General features: G+C 28.9%; 2 long non-coding RNA genes across 2 annotated transcripts; both read left to right on the top strand.

The window, feature by feature from the left end:
• The first annotated feature begins 200 nt into the window (after positions 1–200).
• Positions 201–1,340, top strand: LOC106693899 (uncharacterized). Its single transcript, XR_001345293.1, has 3 exons — positions 201–291; positions 1,043–1,158; positions 1,238–1,340. It is a non-coding gene; the product is annotated as an uncharacterized LOC106693899 (long non-coding RNA).
• Positions 1,341–4,156: 2,816 nt separating this feature from the next.
• Positions 4,157–5,997, top strand: LOC128668720 (uncharacterized). Its single transcript, XR_008404372.1, has 3 exons — positions 4,157–4,196; positions 5,603–5,714; positions 5,794–5,997. It is a non-coding gene; the product is annotated as an uncharacterized LOC128668720 (long non-coding RNA).
• The last annotated feature ends 1,637 nt before the right edge of the window (positions 5,998–7,634 follow it).

A 7,634-nucleotide genomic window follows, 5' to 3' on the forward strand; every position in this document is an offset into this window, starting at 1 on the left:
ATAAAGAAATTATTTTTAAGTAAATAAAATGTCGCAATATTATTAACACAGTTGAAACAATAAGTACTGGAGTGGGAGGTCTGTAGAATCTCAAATGCAGATGCACTTTCATTATGACATGTTGATTTAATTGGTTTTTGGCAATAAATCATTTGAGTTTACTGAACATTTGATCAAACATTTTATTTTCGGAACAGATTCTCTGATAACACTGGATATATAAACCCGAAATTTTTATTCTGATGACACAGTACCAAGTTGAGGTTCTCAGCATATCAATTTTACTCTCAGGTGTGTAATTATTTATTTATTTAATTTCTTCAAGTCGCTTCAAAATTAAATAGATTGAAGACAATCAATCGGAACTTGATCAAACGCTAATATAAAGTGTTCCTTGAACTTATGCCTTGATTTTGAGCCCAATCATGTTCTTGAATCTCTATTTTTTTATAATTTATGATTTTTTAATGTTCTTACTTCTAGACTCAAAAACTGCACATTCCAAAAATTTTCCTCTGTCCAAATAGATCGATATTTGGACAGAGGTCCTTAATCTCAATGTTTCCAAGTTATAAGTATAGGCCCCGCGTTACAAATTGTCGTAGACAATTATTTTTAAAAATCCGGATGAAACATCAATATTATGACCGAGATACTTGTTCAAGTCTATTACAATTCTGCATAAAAAAAATTTTAATTACCAGTCTTGAACAAATTTTTATATTTTTTGCTTCAAGTATTTGGTCAAACACTGCCGTAACAACTTGCATATCGTTTCAACTATAAGTCATTTCATAGTAACGGAAAATCACTGCATTTTTGCAAAGCTCCGTTAATTAACTATAATTTACCGCGTCTTCACGGTGGTTCGAACTGCTCCGGTAAAATTACCCCATTAATAACGTACATCAAATTTATCACTATAAAATATACTTGACATCCCAGTAAAATTATCATCACCGTGATAAATTGCTTACATTGCGGTGATTTTGATCTATCAGACTAATTCAATAAATATATTTGTAAAATTTTTTTTTTACAGACCAACTTATTATTAAGAAAATGATTTTCATAACCATGTCCAAGTTAACTGTTGTTTTATTTTTGGTCACATTGTTGGCGATTGGCTCTTTTGCTTGCGTACAACATGGAGATCCCGTAAATATATATATATATATAATTAAACTTAGCCAATAATTTAATAAATATAAATATAATTAATGTCATGTAATTTCAGTGTACTGTGGATGGTGAACCATGTTGCGGAGGAGATATTTGCAGAGAAAATTATTTTGGTCGTTTGACATGTGGCTTGACTAGCTTTAACTAACACGATTTTGGTGGTGACATGTAGGCTGGCTAAGTCTACTTTTTAATTCATTTTATTTCAGATATAATAGTTATTAATATTGTAATGGTTATTGTCTGAATAAAAATGATTCCCACCATAAATATCTGTAATTTGTTTGTTTATTTTATATTGTTTCCGGTTATACTGTCCTTGGTAGCATTGTCTACTTATTATTTTTTTTTTTTTAATTAAAATAATATTTATTAATAATCATGTTACAAAAACTCGGACAAAATGTTAGGTGATGTTTTAGTAAAAAGTACACGTTATCGAAAAATATATGATTAGTGCAATTAAATGCATTAGATCAGCAGTTTGTTTAGATATCGGGTGTTTTCAAGTGTTAGGTACCCTGATAGCCAAGTTGACGAGAAACTGACGAGGAACTTGCAGCCGCAACTGGACACCAAGTTGGCCGCCAACAGTTGGTATCTCCAATAGTTAATAGACATTTTCTGAGAAAATTGGTGGCAAAAGTTGTAAATCCAAAAAGTTGACGGTCACTTTCTGAGAAAGTTGGCGGTAAATTGTCGTCAAGTTGGTCGGAAACTTATGAATGACCAACTTTTTCACGATCAACTCGTGTTATCAGAGTATAAACTTTATTTTTTAATAAAGACACACGGAGTGGGATAGTGGTGGTATAGGAAATACGTGCTAACTAATGGTAGTGAGGGGGGGGGGACTTTTTCGCCGCTTTTACCCCACTAGAGACGGGCGAGTTGGACATCGAGCCGCAAGAAGACGAGGATTTCAACGGGACCTTAACTCCGAGAGGACCCAACGTGACGTCATCTAACCATTCTCACCCTTACCTTTATTATACTACTTACTATCAACTTTCCATATTATACGATTAGTTGTCGGGTTTAATAATGTTTAATTGTTAAATAAATATTTGGTTCTATCTACTAGCAAGTAAAATATATTGAAGTGTCCTTCTTACAAAAATAAATTTTAATTTATGTTCGCTATGTTTTTTATCACAATGAGACGAACTGCTATCGAAAAACGTTATTATGTGTAATTAAATGCACACAAATGCACACCCATATGCACACATTATTTCCAAAGTAAAATATTTAAACATAGGAAAATTTCATAGTACACTTAGAAAATCAGGTAATAGGAGTTTAAGTATTTAAAATAATTGTAAGAAATTTCTAAATATTTATTGTGAAATATGATAAGTTTATGAAAATATATTATTATTTATTTATTTAATTGGCCATGGAGTCGTAACTCCTTGCAGCCATCCAAAGTACATAATTTTATATAATAGTATATATAGTGGTTAAACGAAAGATATTAATACAATTGTTTTATAGTATATGTATGTTATAAATGTATAATTATTTTTTTTTTAAATGTATAATCATATGATAATTTCATTCATCATTAATTAATTAGTCATCTTATTCAATAAATAATCATAACACGCTTTCCTAAATTCATTAAATGTAGGCTTTTGCGTACAAGTACTAGGTAACTCATTCCGTATTCTAATTGCGCACATTAAAAATGATTTATCATACTTGATGCTGGTGACAGTTTAGTAATATTAAATAATCACGACGGATATTGCCTCTTCGAAAACGAGGCTCTAGCCCACAAAAATTGTTAGAAAGAAGTTGTTTTTAATTCAAATACAATATTTTATAAACTAGACAACATAGAAAAAACTCCCGCCTTAGTTTCAAAGTTAGCCATCGTAGATTATTATAATATTATGTAACATGCTCATATTTCGAAATTTCAAAAATATAGCGGACACAAGCATTGGGTTTCCTTTGGAGCTTTAGTTGTTGTTCACCCGTTATATCTGTGTATATAATCAAATATAGGGAATATAAATGTAGTGAAAAGTTTTTTCTTTGTTTTAAATTAAATACATCGCCGTTCATTTTAAGTTACCAATATTTTTTGCACAAATTTACAGCAATCATTATTTAACTTTTGTGTTAATATACTTAATGGATTATAGTTAAAGCCGAATGCAATTTTTAAAACCCAATAATGTAACCTGGAAAGTATTGAGAATAATTAATAAGTATGTCTGCATTTGTATAAAATGTGCTTGGAGATCATCTTTAAAATGCATATTAGCTCGAAAACTATTAATCGAAACTTGATCAACCGGAAATAAGAATTAATCTTTCAAGTCCGAGTTTTCATTTGAGCCTAATATCGTCTATCAATCTCAATTAGTTTTTGAATAATTAATTTTAAAAACTTCTTTTAATTTAAATTTTAAATTTCTCAAAATTTACCCCCATCTATATAGACATTTAGAGATTTTCCGTCAGATACTTTCATAAAAATAGTATTCAAGACTATTACAAAATGGTGCAAATCTTGTGCAAGATATGGTAGTAAAGTTATTTACGCAAATCTTGCACCAGAAATTAATTGCAGACACTGGCGCAAATTTTGCAGCAGATTTCCGCAACAAGTCTTATATTACACAATCTTTTTTCTTTCTCTGCCACTCTACCCCCTCCATTAGCAAACGATACACTTGATCCTGAGGTATTAAACGTAATTATAAAAATATTATTTGTTTTACAAGTCTGAAATAAATTTTTTAGCTATGTTAGATATATTTTTTATCACAAGAAAGCGAAAACTTCCAAAGAACATTATTATTATTATTATATTATATAATAATATTTTGTTCTAACTTATCTAGTTGAATGTAATCTACTAGTCATTATATATAATTATTTTTTAGATATTGTTTGTGAACCTGTGTTTTTAAGCGTATAAATATGCCATGTATGCTTTTAACCTTAGAATATAATTTTAATATTTCCACCGAAGGCAGTTTCTGAACTCGACAAAACCTGTAAGTAAAAATCCATAACAAGTACGATTTAATATCATTTTTTTAAAGTATTTGAATTATTTATCATCTTGTTCGCTTATTATGATTCTGCATTAACAAATTATAACTACTACTCTTGAACAAGATTTTATATCTTCTGCTTTGAGTATTTGGACAAACACTCTGCCTCAGCAACTTTCATATCGTGTTTACTATAAGTCATTTCATAGTAACGCAAACCCAAGTCTGAATTAAAACAGTAGTTTGAGCCTCCAAAGCCTCAGTTCTTTTATATGTTATTCAAGTCCTAGATGTCCTAAAAGTATGAAGAAGTAAATCACCTTTTTAAAATGGTATTTTAACCCTCCATGGCCTACCATTTATTTTAAAATGCTATTCAAGTCCTCAGTACCTTAAAGGAAGCGCATGGAGGACTTAATCACCTTTTTGAAAAGATGTTTTGTCCCTCCGAGGTCTAGCATACTTTTAATTTGTAACTTCGAATGAGCTCAATTCTTTAGCATGATATTGTTATAATAATATTTGCGTTCTAAATACATAAAGATAATTCTAACTGATCGTGAGCATCCGAGTAACAGCAAGTTAGGTCTTGCTTTCGAATCCCGGCAGCGGCAGATTTTTTTTAAATTTCTTCGGCAGTTTCTGTCATCCAATACATCACTCGCATTTATTGTTCGCATAAAATAATTAATTAATCATATACTTATAAGTCAAAGGCTCTAATTATTCAATTAGAATTTCGAATGACAGTACTATTCTATTCGAACGCCCACTTGTATAACTCGAGCTATTATTAATATTTTAAATTTTATTATTTTTTAACTCACAACAAAACATTTATTACTAAGAAATTATTTTTTTAATTTTTAAATTTCAAATTTTTTTCGATCATGCTGGCCATTTCTAGCTTTTTTACCAATTGTACGCGATCCGATAATGGTCCCGATCTATAAATTTAGACTCTGGAGGCTTATTTATCCTTTTTAAAAAGATGATTTGAAGCTAAAATTGGTAAAAGCGGACATAGTTACCACATTTAATGCATGGATCTTCGTATCCTAAAAAAAATATTTGAACCTCCTTACCTTCATGTAGAATTTAGAGACTCAAATCTATTTAATTTTTACTCGGGAAATTACCGCAATTTCATAGTGATTCAGTAAAGCTCCGTTAATTATAACTATAATTCACCGCGTTTTCACGGGGATTCGGCTTGTCGCGGCAAAATTACCGCATTAACTACGTACATTTAAAAAAATACACTGTAAAACTGTACGATAAATTTACCACTATGCTCTTGACATCCCAATAAATTTTTCATCACCGTGATAAATTGCACACATTGCGGTAGTTTTGATCTACCAGAGTAATCGTATAAATATATTTGCAAGATATTTTTTTTACAGACCAACTTATTGTTAAACAATGAATTTTATAACAATGTCCAAGTTAACTGTTGTATTTTTGGTCACATTATTGGCGATTGGCTCTTTTGCTTGCGTACAACATGGAGATTCCGTAAATATATATATATATATAATTAAACTTAGCCAATAATTTGATAAATATAAATGTAATTAATGTCATGTTATTGCAGTGTACTATGGATGGTGAACCATGTTGCGAAAACTATCGTTGCAGAGAAAATTATACTAAACGTTTAACATGTGGCCTAACCAGGCAATCTTACACCATGACGGAATTTGGAGATGAAATATAATGGCTAAGCCACGTTTTAATGTTTTTATTTCACATATAACAGTAATAATAATTATTAATATTGTGATTGTTATTATCTGAATAAAAATAATACCCACCATAAATAACTTTAATTTATTTTTTATTGTTTTCGGTCCCACCTCTGGTAGCATTCTATATTTTTTCATTTTTATTTAAAATAATATTTATTATTGAACATAAACATAAAAAATATTATTCGTATTAAAAAAAATTGGACAAAATGTTAAATAACTTTTTTTTACATTGACAGTCTTATCGAGAAATATAATTAGTGCAATTCAATGTATGTTAGAGGTCAGCAGTTAATTGCTTGTTTAGATATCAGGCGTTATTAAGTGTCATAAGTTTTGTATAAAAAAACAATGGTGCAACAGGACACATCCTGTAAAGGAAACTATATGAAAATTCATCCAAAAACACTACATAGAAATCTATAATCTGGATTTTTTTCATAGAGATATACAAATTATTAATTTGCTACAAAAAAATTTTAATTTAATTACACAAAATTTTTTTAAAAACTTTGAAACTCTTGTTTCGCATACTTTAAAACCTTTACACATCTCTATTTCATCACTTTAAGGCGTGAATGATGATAATGATTGAAATATTTGGTATTTTGTTGGTTTTAGTTTCTTAGAAATTTTTCAATGTTGGCATAAAAATTTTCCCTATGTCAATGGATATTTTTACCACGTGAACGTAGGAATATTTACTATGTTAACAGAGGAATTTTTTATTTGTCAACCTAGGAAAAATTTATATGTTAATGCAGAAGAAATTACTCTGGTAACATGGAAAAAATTCTTATGCTGTCATGATAAAATACCCATGTCGGTATAGCAATTTCGAAAATGATAACAAAGGAATTTTTCTATGTCTACATGGAAATCTTTTTAATGGTAATAGACAATATCCCTATATGTGGGTAAAATATCTACACGGAAAAAAATGCAACTCAAAATTTTAATAGTTTGTAGTACTTTTGAGTTAAAATTAGTATATTCGATACTAATATCAAACTAGGATAATTATATATATTAGACTGATTCAAAAAAATCGACTATTTTTTGTTTTCTTCATTATTTCGAAAATATTGTTCGGAAATGACGAAAAAAAAATACTGTGAAAGTTTGAGCTCTTATTATTAATATTAACAGCTGCCGCATCGCAATTTTCTATTTTCCGATTAAATAACATGGAAAAATTTATTTTTTTAGCTTTGGAATTTTGTAGCTCACGGTGGGACCAATACTTTTGAATGTTAAAGACATATTCTTATGGGAAATTTGACGCTCTATAAAAAAGGTATCTTATGATTTTTCGATATTTTTATTTCTTCAAAAGTTATTCGAAGTCAAAGTTATATTGACGATAAATTTTTACATTTTTTAAATTTTTCGACGCAACCATCAATTTTTTCGGAAAATTTTATAGGACCTTTTTTGTAGAGCATTTTATTTATTATAACTTATCTTTAAAAAAAATTTTCGATATTTTTCACAAGTCGTAAGTTATTTGCAATTAACTGAAAATTTCAATATAATTACTTTTAAGCTACAATATTTAGATTTTTTAAGAAGATTTCCAGTTAATTGCAAATATCTTACGACTTGTGAAAAATATTGAAAATTTTTTTTAAAGATAAGTTATAGTAAATAAAATACTCTACAAAAAAGGTCCTATAAAATTTTCCGA

This window comes from Microplitis demolitor, chromosome 10 (genome assembly GCF_026212275.2).
Source record: "Microplitis demolitor isolate Queensland-Clemson2020A chromosome 10, iyMicDemo2.1a, whole genome shotgun sequence".
NCBI lineage: Eukaryota > Metazoa > Arthropoda > Insecta > Hymenoptera > Braconidae > Microplitis > Microplitis demolitor.